Here is a 15,190-nt window from a genome sequence, read left to right on the forward strand (position 1 = left end):
GGAGTAATTTCAACCTTTTGTACTACATATATAGAATGACAACTCTACTTCCCTGTAGTATTGCTGATTTTATGAATATATGGAAGCAATGCGTGAAGTACAGAAGCACATGTCGAGAAAGATAAAAAAAACTTGGTTTGAAAAGATTACATTTTATATATTTGCAGTTCAAATAATGGGTGGTAGCAAATTTTCCCAAATTTCATGTTTTATTGTTGTGAATTCTACAACTTTAGCAATACCTGTCTAATCACTAAGTTGAGATTTTGGGAGAAAGAAACACACACAACCACGGGCACATTAACCATCATCAGAACAACCATAGGGAGAAAAAAGGGGACCAACCAGTGTCTACGCGACCACTACAACAACTTTGCGGCAGCTTATGTGACGATGACGACGAGTTGGTGATGGAGGACTCCCAGATAGCCAACTGAGCACCACGAACTACTGACGATGAGGTGGTGGTGAAGAAATCCTGCAACGACGAGTTGGTGACCGAGGACTGCCCATGATGTGGCATCTGCGATAACGAACTAGACACTTCGATGAGCCAGCCAAGAGTGAATGCAAAGTGAAGAGTGAGTGAAGGCAGAGTGCTGGCAGACTCAAAAAATGAGTGAGGAGAGCGTGAAGGAAAACTGAAACGGCACTAGGATTCATTCAATTTGTACTGGGTTAATTGAAATTTTTGACAGAACCAAATCCGTGGGCCCAAATTTGTCGGTAAGAAATGTTTTCCGGTGAAATTTCTCTGTCGATAAATTCCATGGGGAAGGAATACTTTCTCCGTCAGAAATGACCATTTTTCTTTAAGATAAACAACTTATTTAAGTAATCATGAATTATCGATGTTCTAATTATCTAACAAGAATTAATCGTGTTATTCCTTAATTCAAAAGATGTTAATCAATTTAAAATATTAAATTAATTATCCACTTATGATATAATTATGATTAAGATCATGAATAATATGATGCTACTAAACCAATTGATAATTTTTCTTTTGGAAAACGCTACTTAGGTTGGGCGATGACCGCGTGTAGAGACATACACGTTGATGTGAAAGTTACAATATTTAATACCTGTGAGAATGCTAGCTAATTGAAATTTCATATACTAAGAGGCATAGCACATGTTGCCTTATGTGTCTGCTTTTGTGAAGAGAGAGAAAGTTAAAAGAATGAAGAACAATTTGTGTGAACTGTAGCAATCCAATGTGGCCATGCATTACACTAATTGCGTTGTTTCTATCGTGTCGTTAATTATATTTTTGTTTTGCCTTTAGATTTTCAAAGGCGTCACAATTATTGTGTGATGCAGTTGCAGATATTTGCAACTACAGTGTTGAACCATCCACCAGCTGTTGGTTAAATTTGAAAATCGAGATAATACTTGGATAAATCTGAAGTCGTGTATAACACTTTCAGATTGAATCAAATTTCGGGGTTCAACCAAAATTGTTCAATCGGATAAAATCAGAAGATTATAATTCAAGAGTTTTGTTTTGGTCTTGTATGTTTTTCACATGTTATGCTTTCTGAACCAGGATGATTATTTATAATCAAAGAACAGGTGGTTTTTGGCGGTTGATGGAAGTTATTTATTTTTAAAAATTGTCGTTGATGGAAGTTTTAGTAACTTCCATGTAACTTCCAACCGTTGATGGAAGTTTTAGTAACTTCCATGTAACTTCCAACCTTTGCCTAAACCGAACATCTCGTTATTACATTAAAACAAGTGTGCACTCTTATTTTAACATAATAAAGAGATCAATTACACTAAAATGTCCAACAAACCTCCCCCATTTTAGTGTAATTACCGATCAAATCACCAAAGTCATAACATACCACAAACTACTGCATAGATGAAATATCGTGACGATTGAATTTCATCTTAGCAAATTACACGTTTCAAATATTCGAATATCAGGGTGTCACTAAGGATTGAACCCTTTCTATTCATAATGAATACATGAAGATAATCTGCACAATAGTTTATAACATTACTCTTGCTCGACACTAGTTTTACTAGCCTGTGTCCCTATCCTTCATAAGCATATCAAAGCCAAGTCCCAGCTTCTTGAAGCGGCTAAACTTCATGCTTATATAGGTAGTCCTTTTCTTTCTTGCACCTGTAAATGCAATTTTTCAAAAGAACCATTGAGAAGTTATACTTCAACCTCCTTAACTTACAGAACCGAACACATTCCTTTTGGGATACTTTCGATGATGTGTTCCAATCTCTACATGTTAAGCTTTCCACATTGAATTCAGCACCTAATGTCATATTAGATGGGAATTGGGTATCTTAACATAAGAGATTTCAGATGGACTTTAATCCTAATCCCACAGCCGACCTTTTCACGAGATCTCTACTTAACCCTTTGGTTAAATGATCGGCCAAATTATGCTGAGTTCTCACAAACTCCACTGATATCACACCGTGCATGATTAACTCCCGAACCATGTTGTGTCTAACACCCAAGTGTCTAGACTTCCCATTATACACTTGACTATATGCCTTAGCCAAAGTTGCCTGACTATCACACCTGATAGACATGGGAGGTATAGGTTTGGGCCACAATGAAATCTCATAGATCAGATTTCTTAGCCACTCAGCTTCTTTACCAGCTGCTGCTAAAGCTACAAATTCAGATTCCATTGTTGAATTTGTAATGCAGGTCTGTTTCTTGGATGCCCAAGAGATAGCACCTCCTCCAAGGAGGAATACCCAACCACTTGTGGATGAATAATCCTCCATATTGGTTATCCAACTTGCATCAGAATAACCTTCAATAACTGAAGGAAATCCAGTATATGTCAAACCATAATCAATGGTTCCCTTTAAGTATTTGAATACTCTATTCATAGCTTGCCAATGATGAGAACTAGGATTACTTGTAAACCTACTGAGTTTAGCAACAACATAAGCTATATCAGGCCTAGTACTAATCATTGCATACATGAGTGATCCTATCGCCCTTGAGTATTCAAGTTGAGACACTGCTACACCTTTATTAGGTAATAGCTTTAGGCTAGGATCAATGGGAGTACTTACCGGAGAACAATCTTTAAAATTAAATTTCTCCAATATCTTCTCAATATAATGTGATTGAGAGATGGAAATACCATTGTTTCCACGTTTGATCTTTATTCCTAAGATCACATCCGCCTCCCCCATATCTTTCATATCAAACTTAGAAGACAAAAATGCCTTAGTTTCATCAACTTGATCTTGGTCGGTACCAAAGATCAACATGTCGTCTACATACAGACAAATGATAACTCCTTTGCCATGAGTATCAAACTTGTTGTATAGACATTTATCTGCTTGGTTTATAACAAAACCACTAGACAACACAACCTCATCAAATTTTTGATGCCATTGCTTAGGCGCTTGTTTCAAGCCATAAAGAGATTTCATCAGTTTACACACCTTATTTTCATTTCCTGGCATAACAAACCCTTCAGGTTGTTTCATGTATATCTCTTCATCCAATTCACCATTTAAGAATGCAGTTTTCACATCCATTTGGTGAATCATCAGATTGTGGATAGCAGCAAGTGCTAACAACAGTCTAATAGTGGATATCCTAGCAACAGGAGCATATGTATCGAAAAAATCAATACCCTCCTTTTGCCTAAAGCCTTGGATAACCAATCTGGCTTTGTACTTGTCAACAGTACCATCCACTTTCATCTTTCTCCTAAAGATCATCTTACATCCTAATGGCTTACATCCAGGAGGTAAGTCAACCAATTTCCAGGTATTATTTTGCATGATGGAATCCATCTCACTTTGGATTGCTTCTTTCCAGAATACAGCATCCGTTGAAGCCATTGCTTCACTAAAAGTCTTTGGGTCTTCCTCAACATTAAGGCAATATTGATATTGAAATTCAATATCATTCCTTGACCCTTCAAGCAAATAGAGTTGAAAGTCATCACCAAATGACTTACCCTTTCTTACTCTCGTACTCTTTCTAGTTTCAGTACTAGTTGAAGGTATATCCTCAATATTAACTGAGACTTTCGACATGGAATTCATGTCCTTTGGCCTAGGTATAGATGTAAACCTTTGTTCATCAAAGATAGCATCTCGTGACTCTATAACCGAGTTCACAACAACATAATCATTAGATTCTAGCACATAGAATCTATATGCTTTAGAATGTTCAGCATATCCAATAAATATGCAATCTATACCTCTTTCACCTATGGTTTTCCTTTTAGGTTCTGTAAGCCTGACTACAGCCCTACATCCCCAAATTTTGAGATAACTCAAATTTGGTGTCTTTTTGTGCCAAAGTTCATATGGGGTAACCTTATTCCTTTTGTTAGGAATTCGGTTCAACAAGTAACAGGCTGTCAACATAGCCTCACCCCAAAATCCTTCACTTAAACCCGAATAGGATAACATGGAATTCACCATTTCTTTCAAGGTTCTATTCTTCCTTTCGGCTACACCATTTTGTTGTGGTGTATAGGGAGATGTAGTTTGATGTATTATTCTAGTAGATTGAAAATAAACCGGATCATAATACTCACCTCCCCTATCCGTACCAAGAGTTTTGATTAGCCCATTTTGATGAAGTTCTACCTCTTTCTTATAAATTTTAAATTTATCAAGAGCTTCATCTTTTGTATTTAATAAATATACATAGCAATACCTTGATGCATCATCAATAAAAGTAACAAGATATTTTTTATGACCTAATGATGGAGTAGCATGCAAATCACACAAATCACTATGAATAAGGTCTAAGACTTTAGTCTCACTTTTAACATCCTTAAAAGGTTTCCTAGTGATCTTGGTCAACATGCAAGTTTTGCATTTTTCAATGTTCATATCAAAAGGAGGAATCATACTTGTTTTTGACATATCTTTTAATCTTTTGTAATGAACATGTCTTAATCTAGCATGCCAAATTTCTGATTTTTTCATATTAGTTATAGAACTACACGAGGCCATACAAACAGATTCATGAACAAAAGGAACATCAATGTTTAATTTAAACATTCCATTACAACGATAACCAAATCCAACAAACGAACCATGTCTTGACAAGATGTACTTGTCACTTTCAAGTATTTGCTTGAAACCACAATTATTTAAAACCATACCAGACAATAAGTTCTTACGAATACCAGGTACAAATAAGACATTATCCAAATACAAACTTTTTCCGGAAGTAAAAACTAAATTCACACAACCTAATCCTAGGATTGATTCAGTTGCAACATTGCCCATCTTCACAATAGAGCCATCATCGATTGGTCTAAATTCCTTGAACCAACGATGATCCTTGCACACATGGCTTGTTGCTCCCGAATCAAACCACCAAGCAACGTCATCATCCTTGTTGCTTTTCAGGATCATTAGACCCACTTGGACCAGCCTTGTTCTTTCTTTTGAACGCCAGACAATCCCTCTTTAAATGACCAGGTTTCCCACACTTCCAACATGACAATTTTGTCTGTTTGTTTGGACCTTTGTTCTTATTTCCTTGAAATTTTCGTTTGTTACCTTTAGCATTGTAATTTTGCTTAACTGTTCCACTTTCCTCTACCATATTAACGGAAGAGGAACCTGCTACGGTTTTATCATTGACTTTGTCAATTTCCTGAGCCCTCAGCGACTCCTCAATCATGAAATGACTACCGAGTTGAACCAGAGTCAACTCTTCCTTCTTATGTTTCAAGGTATGCTTGAAGTCTTTCCAAGAAGAAGACAGTTTATCAATTATAGATGAAACTGCAATGGATTCATCCATTTTCAAATCATGTTGAGTAAACTGACCCAAAATCCGCAGCAGTTCATTATATTGTTCCATAACAGGCCTCGAATCAATCATTTTGTAATTAAAGAAATTACTAACTAAGAATTTGTTACTTGAGGCATCTTCTGCCATATACTTGGATTCAAGAGAGTCCCATAATTCCTTAGCAGACTCAACATTTTCATAAATATCAAAGAGAGAGTCAGACATACCGTTCAGAATGTGTCCACGACAAATGTAATCGTCATTCTCCCATTTCGAACGCTTCCTTGTTTGATCCAGAGTTTCGTCTTCCATATACACCGGCATCGGTGTACTCAGCACATACACCACATTCAATGTTGTCAAGAGAAAGTGCATCTTCTTCTGCCTGTCATCTTCTGAAATCCTGCCCTTCAAACTTGTCCAACTTCGCAAACTTGCTTGTCATCTTCAAACTATCGTTTGTCATCTCGAAAGATTTGATTCAATCTTTTGTTGGTTAAATTTGAAAATCGAGATAATACTTGGATAAATCTGAAGTCGTGTATAACACTTTCAGATTGAATCAAATTTCGGGGTTCAACCAAAATTGTTCAATCGGATAAAATCAGAAGATTATAATTCAAGAGTTTTGTTTTGGTCTTGTATGTTTTTCACATGTTATGCTTTCTGAACCAGGATGATTATTTATAATCAAAGAACAGGCGGTTTTTGGCGGTTGATGGAAGTTATTTATTTTTAAAAATTGCCGTTGATGGAAGTTTTAGTAACTTCCATGTAACTTCCAACCGTTGATGGAAGTTTTAGTAACTTCCATGTAACTTCCAACCTTTGCCTAAACCGAACATCTCGTTATTACATTAAAACAAGCGTGCACTCTTATTTTAACATAATAAAGAGATCAATTACACTAAAATATCCAACACCAGCTTCACGTGATGCGATCCATAACTTGAAACCAAAAATAGATTTACCAGGAAGTCCAATATGGCTGCTTTGTGGAGGCATAATCATGATCAAGCAAATGATTTTGTTTGAAGTTAATTTCTATATATAGATCAATTGCTTTTGCCCCCTGTAGTTGCTGATGAGCTCCAGGATCTTAATTATGTTGGGATTACTGGACTAGAAAAAAAATATTATCCTCATTTCATATTGATTTTTCCACATATATTTAGAAAAGTAATTACCTAAAATAATAGTATTTATTTAGAGGAAATTTTATTAAAATGTTTTTATTCTCTTTCTTAGTTTCTATAAACACATTATTAACTATTCTAATTAAAATGATAAAAATATTTATCAAGAGACAAAATTGAAATACATTTTTTAATATTTTATTAAAAACTATAAACGTCAATCAATATAATTTTTTCAAATATTAAAACGTCAGTTAATTTACATTGGAGAGAGTAGTATCAACACCCACAAAGTCCTAGTGGAGAAGGACTACGTACTAGATGATATAAGTTTTGAATTTAGTTAAGTGCTCTAACTCTTATCACTTATCGAGTGCCTTTATTAGAGAAAATCCAAAAGTTGCTTCCATTGGTTTGAGTGATTAACTGATTGCCCTTAATCATGTTTATAGAAAGCAAATTAAATCACTATGGTAATCACTTAGTAAACTTGGGCCATAATAGCCACTCACTTAACATGTCATGTCTTAAACACTGCCTACTTCTCTGATACATGCATATATATCCTTAAAGAAGATATGCATCCTCCCACTCTAAAGTGGCCGTGGGAAAAATATATACAAAAAAAGTGAGAAACATACTATATAACTTATAATTTAATTAAAGTGGATTAAAATTATAAAATATTGTAATTTATATTAATAATAAATACACTAAATTGTAAGGTTAAAAAGTATATTTAAGCCTTGTAAGAATATATGTTTAGTTTTAATTTATTTTTTTGAAAATTTATGACTTAGTTTATATAATATTCAAATTTATATATTTTGTATTTAGTTTGATAATCAATCCAGTAATAATCAAGTCGGACCCATCTTAAAGAATTTTTATTTTCAATTAAAAGATTTTGACTATGTTTATCAAGAGATTTTAGCAAGTTTTTAGTTTTTGTTTTTTTACTAACCAAAAAACTTGTTTAACCGGTTAATAAATAAATTTTTATAGTAGCTCTTAGTATTTTTGTAATACTATTTTAAGGTTATGTTTAACAAGATATTTTAATTAGTTTTTAGTTGTTTTTTTATAACTGAAAAACTTGTTTTACTGTATAAAATTTTGGCTTAATTGTACTTTTTATCTCCAACTTTTCAATTTTTGACAAATTTTACCCAACAAATTAATTTGATGCATTTTAATTCTAACTTTTAAGAAACTTACAAATTTTACTATTAATAAGCACAAAAATTTGAGATAAAATTTTTCAAAAAATAAAAAGTTAATGGGCCAGACAAGTAAAAAGTTGGGTGTAAATTTGTCAAAAAATTAAAAGTTGGGATAAATTTTGCCAAATAAAAAGTTAGGGGTATAATTCACCAAAAAATAAAAAAAGTTGAGTGCAAAATTTTTCAAAAAAAAAGTTGGGAATAAAAAGTGTAATTATGTCAAGAGTAAATTAACAAAAGGTAAAATTTGCATCTTTCTTAAAAATTGAGTGTAAAATACATTAAATTAATTTTTTGGAGATAAAATTTATCAAAAATTAAAAAATTAGAAGTAAAAAATACAATTAAGCCTAAGATTTTAAAACTTTTATTTCTAGTTTTTATGTCTATTCTTTTTATCTTTAAATTTATATTGGATTTCCTTTTTAATATTGACTATATAAGATCAAACTTTATTATATTTTTTCTCATCTTCTACTTATAAGGTATGATTTTTTTAACATAACATATGATTTTCTCAATTTTTACCTTATTATTATATAATATATTGATAATGATAGATGATATGTTTATAGTACTTTATTTTTATATTTTTATGTTTAATATTAAATTATTTATTTTAACTATTACTTTAATTATCTTAAAGTGTGATGCCTACTTAAAATTATTTTATCCACTCAAAGAAAGACAAGAGAAAAGAGCATCGTGGCTGGAAAAACAGAAATGCTTCCACTATCCATCACAATCCCATCATGCTAAGCCTTCCTCGCTTGATTCATCCCAAGTTCCAAGTATTACAAGCCATCCATGATGCATCATGCCGTAAGCTATCAAATGTCATGATAGACTCATAAAAGACGATGACAATTTAGAATTATTAAGAATTTGATTTAATTTAACTAGCATGAAATAATTATGTTAACTTGACATTTTTTATATTACTCTAATACACTATTATAGTATTATTTCAACACACATTCATGCCAACATGACATTGCAATACATTGTCATGTCATCAGTTTTGTTAAATGTTAAATAATTAAGTTAGCAAATAAACTAAAATTATCATAATTAAAATAATAAGATATCAATTGGTGAAATGATGATATACAGAAGAACAAAAGCGCAATTAAGTGAATAATTTTATAACAGCATTATCAATGTCGTAACATATTTTTATTTCTTAGTATTTGTTTTATTACTAATATTTTGTACATAATAATCTATACAAGATATTAGTAAGTAATAATAAAAATTCTTTTTACCATGTTAAATGTTACTGTATACCATTTAAATTCGAAATATATAGTAAAACTGTATAGAAATTGGAATAATTCAAGAGTTAAAGTAAAACGTATGTTTCCACTGTCATGCGTAAGTTTGCCTTTAAATTAAGATTGAATTGCTTTTTTTATTCTTAACTTTTTAATTTTTGAAAAATTTTATTCCTAATTTTTTAAATTTAATATATTTTATTTTAATTTTTAAGAAACTTATAAATTTTATCACAACTATTTTTTATTAATAAGCACAAAAATTGAGGATAAAATTTACCAAAAAAAAACAAAAAAATCTTGGGATAAAATTTGTCAAAAAAAAATAAAAAGTTAGATGTAAAATTTGTCAAAAAAATAAAAAATATAATTATATTAGGAGTGAAATGATAGAATGTAAAATCCTTAAATTTCTTAAAAATTGAGAATAAAATACATCAAATTAATTTGTTGAGAGTAAAATTCATCAAAAATTAAAAAATTGAAAGTAAAAAATGCAATTAAACATTAAATTAATCAGGTGTCAAGTATACTGTGAGCTGAGCTTCTTTCAACTTCCAAATTTAAAGCAAGTTAGGTTTAGGTAACACTCAGAAAACTTAAGATCTTTATTATCAAAGAAGTAGTGATGTTGTTGTTGTTGTCGCTTGGCCTGCAAAAGCTAAACTGGCAGTGCCTTACTTGGTCCACAAACCAACCATTTTTTGTACGTTTCTTCAAGAAAGCACTCTCTTACCCTACCACCAACCAACATCATGTTATTCTAAAGCTCCGTTGGTTCTTCACCCAAAAAAGAGTACCCTTTGATTCTTATTGATATTCCAATGTTTCACGGTAAAGGGAAAAAAATTATCCAAAAAATATTAGGAGGACTTTAAGGCATTCGAGAAGGACCACTTAATAAACTTTATTAAGATTCTTCTAATCTATGGTCTCTCTTTTTATAGTTTTATATGATCATAAAATATATTAAATATTAACACTAATTAATTGTTTAAATGAGTTGCATATTTATTTTAAATTTGCCGGCAATATAAATTTAAAAATACTTTACACAGATTTATTTTAATACTAAAGTTGTTAGAGTGAATGATTAATTTAAATCACATTAAATTTTATAATTGAAAAATAATTCTTTAATTGATAAAAAATGAATTAAGCAATAGCTATATAATTCACTTAAATATCACATAGTCAAGTCATTTACTCTAAAAATAAAAAAAATTAAATAATATTTTTTTTAATTTTAAGCAACCCATGAAAACACCTGTGTTGAAAATGCTCTAGATGAGACATTATAAATAGTTAAAGTTGTAAACTTATAATGTCCTATATAAATCTAAGGAATCCTATTTGATGTCAAGTAATTAAATTTAAAACATTTAATTTGTTAGTTTTGACTTATAATTATTTTTGTCACTCCGTATCACAAATTTTATATTATTTTGTGTTTTTCAATGCATTTTCCCGTTATTTGTAAATTATATATATATATATATATATATATATATATATATATATATATATATATATATTAATATATAGATATGTATATATGCGTAATTATGAATCTATAAAAAATATATAAATATTTAAATATACATAAAATAAGTCTCAATTAAATAAGTTTATTTTAGGTAAATCATGATTTGCTGATCCAAAAAAAGGTAAATCATGATACGTGTATATTTGTTTCAAGTAATATGCATATTGTATTTATAATAATCTCTAATTATTTAGGATTTATTTATCCATAGGAATTATAAACAACGTAAAAAAAATACAATAATTCATGCACTTTTGTTCAACCAATTGAACTTAAATTTTTATTTATTTTATGATAAATAAATTTAATTTAGGCAATATATTTGCACGTCCTTACTATAAACATTTCTATTTATTTATGTTATTTTTATTTTATCACATGTTCAATAAATTTATTTTAGAGAAATCATGATATGTATATCCTAGTTTTATAGGTTAAAATGTTTTTTTATGTTTTTTTATTATATTTATTTAGGTTATTTATTTTTCAAAAATTTAATTTAATTTTTTATGTTTTTATAGTGAGTCAAAATGGTCATTTTAAAATAATGATTTTTTTTTCAATTTTAGGATACAATTTTAAATTATTTTTTGTCTGATTTGAGACGTAAAACTTCTTCCTATAAATTGATTTATATCAAATAATGTTGAAACCAAAAAGAAGTTATGAAGATTGTTGAAATTACGTGAAAGGTAAAATTTAATATCAAATTTTCTTCTAATTGCCCGTGAGACTAATTTTTCATTCAGGGGTGGGTGATGCAGCATGCTAAAGCTATGAGAAAGCTTTGAAAGATGAGAAAAGTTAATTTTGGCTACACAATTATACATAAAATAGTTTAGATTGTTGAAATCTTAATCATCCATTTGAAATATATATATGGTTATGAGATTCACTCATCTCACATTCGCATCTCTCACTAATATGTTTCATACACATGGATGACATATTTAGCAAAAGATAAGAAAAGTTAATTTTGACAAGTACATAAAAAATTAAAATTGTTTTAATTATATCTAACTAATTGGTTTGATTAGACTTCTCTAAGACCTTGGTTCAAACCTTATGAATGGAAAAAAATGATTAAAAGAAAATTCAAAATCAACCAAGTTTTTCTAAGAAGAAAAAAAAAATGATTGAGACTACACATAATGAGAGAGAGAGATTACAATTTTCATTTATTATATTAACTAAGATTTTTTTATCCAAATTATATATAATAAATAAATTTTGGAGAAAACTAGTAAAACATTCAAACACAAATTTTTTTAGTAGGCTTTACATCATTGATTAAAAAATATTATTAATTATATAATCACGAGTGAACGTGAAACTCATTAAAAGATGATATCTATATATATATTTATTATTTTTAATAAATTTTAGTCAATAATAAAATATGTATTTAAAATATATATTTTAAATATATTGTGCTATAGGGAGTAGATTCCTAACTTATCTTTAATATCTTATAGTGCTATTTTTATCTTTTCTTAATGTATTAAATTTTTAGCTTAAATGCACTTTCTAGTATCATAACATAATACTGTTGTAACATATGATGTGTCATGTGAAATTTAGAAAACAAATTATCAAAATATTAAAGATCTGACTTCAACTCATCACCCTGACTCCAACAATACTTTCTTTTACAACAACTCCAACAACACTTAATCATTAAACTAATGTTTTTTTTATTGTATAAATGGAAGTGACAATGGGAATCAAAATTGCACAAAGTGTACAATATATAGAGAAATGTATGTTATTAATATTGGACTTACAAGAATGACTCGGTGGTGGAAGGAACAAAGAGAAAAAAAGTTGCCGTAGATTCAAACCTCTTTCATTAACATTTTAACAAAAAAAATTAACAACTAACATTTTACTTTAATATAAAAACCTACATTATTAATATTAATAATATTATTGATAAATTTATTCTAATAATATTAATATATTACATTACAAGGAATTAAAAATTATATTCAAGTCAAATCTTATAGAACAAAAAAAGATGAGGATTTACTTAAGTATCTATAATTAATATAATTATAGTATTGCATTTATTATTATTTCTGACAATATTTTTAAATTATATATTTTCACCTATTTAAGTTATATATATAAATTACCAAGGCATCTAACTTAATTGAGAAGGATTTATGAATATTATAAATATCATAATATCGTGTTTCACTCTTACATGTAAAAAAAGTTATATATAAATTATAATTTTCATTCATGTATTAAAGATACATATTTACTACTACTAAATTAACAACACACACATTTAATGGTAAATTATTACTAATAACAATAGTATTATGTTATATTTATAAATAAAATAATAATTTAGTAACAATAAATTATTATTATATAATAAAATTTTACAGAAATATAAATATATCGGAAAAGGTTAATTAAAAATATATGGCATAAATATAAACTTTTAGTGAGTAAAATATGAAAATTGGATGCTCAATATTTATATCATATAGTTTTTAATTAACCTTTTAATAACATATTTATATTTATTTAAATTATTAAGGCTAAATTAGGATTTTGTTTTTTTTTTCAAATTTCAATCCACAAATTTTAAAAAATTTGTAGTTTTAGTTCAATCTTCAATTTTACATTCATTTTTTATTTTATTTTTATATTTTAATTTTTAAATGTTAATATCCACATCTTCATAATACTAACTCATCATTAATTTTGAATTTTATTAAATTTAGAAACTAAAATCATGAAAAAACTTAGGAAGACTAAAATTATGGATCAAGAAATAAAGGAAGATTAAAATTATAATTTAGAAACTATTAATTTATTCATTAACATGCTAATAATATCATTAATTTAAGTTGTATTAATTTATCAATATTATTTTTAATATTAATAATATATATAGTATTAATAAATAATGTATTTTGATTACTTTTAAAAAGTTTATATATATATATATATATATATATATATATATATATATATATATATATATAATTTTTATATAGAAGAAATTATTGAATCTAGTAATTAAATGTTGTCGTTAGTGTTTAAATTATTAATTTAATTTTTAACATATTAATATTTTCATCTCCTATTTTCTCATCTAGGCTTAAAATAAATTTTTAATCTTATGGTTTTTAAAAAATTACGGTATTTACCAAAACAAATATTTTTGTTTCATATTTAATTTTAAAAAAATTAGGGAGCAACACAAATCAAACAATGAAGACATATCAAAATCTCTAATTTTTGTTACTAAAAAAACAATGAGACAACTTTTTGTCTAAGTGCAAAATATTAAAATGGCATATATTCATATTTTTATAATAAACGAAAAAGCAATAATTTTAATTTTTTTTATTTTAATCTCTCTTTTTTCTATTTCAGCAAACACATTATGGGTGAGTTGGTTTAAACTTAAAAATAAATGTTTTTTTAAAGAAGCAAATAGAATTTGCTTCTTGAAATAAGTACAAAACTGTTGTTTTAATAAATAAAATAAAACAACCAAAAATTGCTTATTTTATTGAAATAAGTTTAAACAAATTGATCCTAAATTTGATATAAATTATATTAAAATAATTAATATTAGATATTTTAGTAAATTTTATATTATTTTACTTGTGTTGCCTATTATTTGTCAAATAATATACAAGATAAAAAAATTATCATGTAACTTGTATTTTTATACTGTGCTATTTTTTTATTATATTCAATATCATATTTTTAACAAATCAAATGGAACCTATATGTAAAAGAAATTTAACTTTTGTGAGCCGTTAAATCAAAATTCTAATTTGATAACAACCATTAATTTAATTTAATCATATTTAACCATTGATTGAAATTTGCTATTAGTTGTTGATTAAAGTTCTATATAAAATTGACTTGAACTAACATTAGCCTTTGCTATTAGTTGTTGATTAAAGTTCTATATAAAATTGACTTGAACTAACATTAGCCATTCATAAAAGTTATAGTTAACAATAATCGTTGATTGAATTTCATCAGATTGATTATTAACAAAAAATTAAAATAATTTAAAATAAGTATATAATTTTAAATAATTTATAATTACCTAAAATATATTTCATGAAAAAAAATAATTAAAAATAAGGATTTTATCATTGAAAATATACATTTTATAAATATGTAATTCAACTTAAGCTAATATATAAATAAAGCACACATTTTAAAATAATTTCATGAATAATGATGAATAAAAACAATGATTT

This window comes from Glycine soja, chromosome 9, assembly GCF_004193775.1.
Source record: "Glycine soja cultivar W05 chromosome 9, ASM419377v2, whole genome shotgun sequence".
In the NCBI taxonomy this organism is placed as follows: Eukaryota; Viridiplantae; Streptophyta; class Magnoliopsida; order Fabales; family Fabaceae; genus Glycine; species Glycine soja.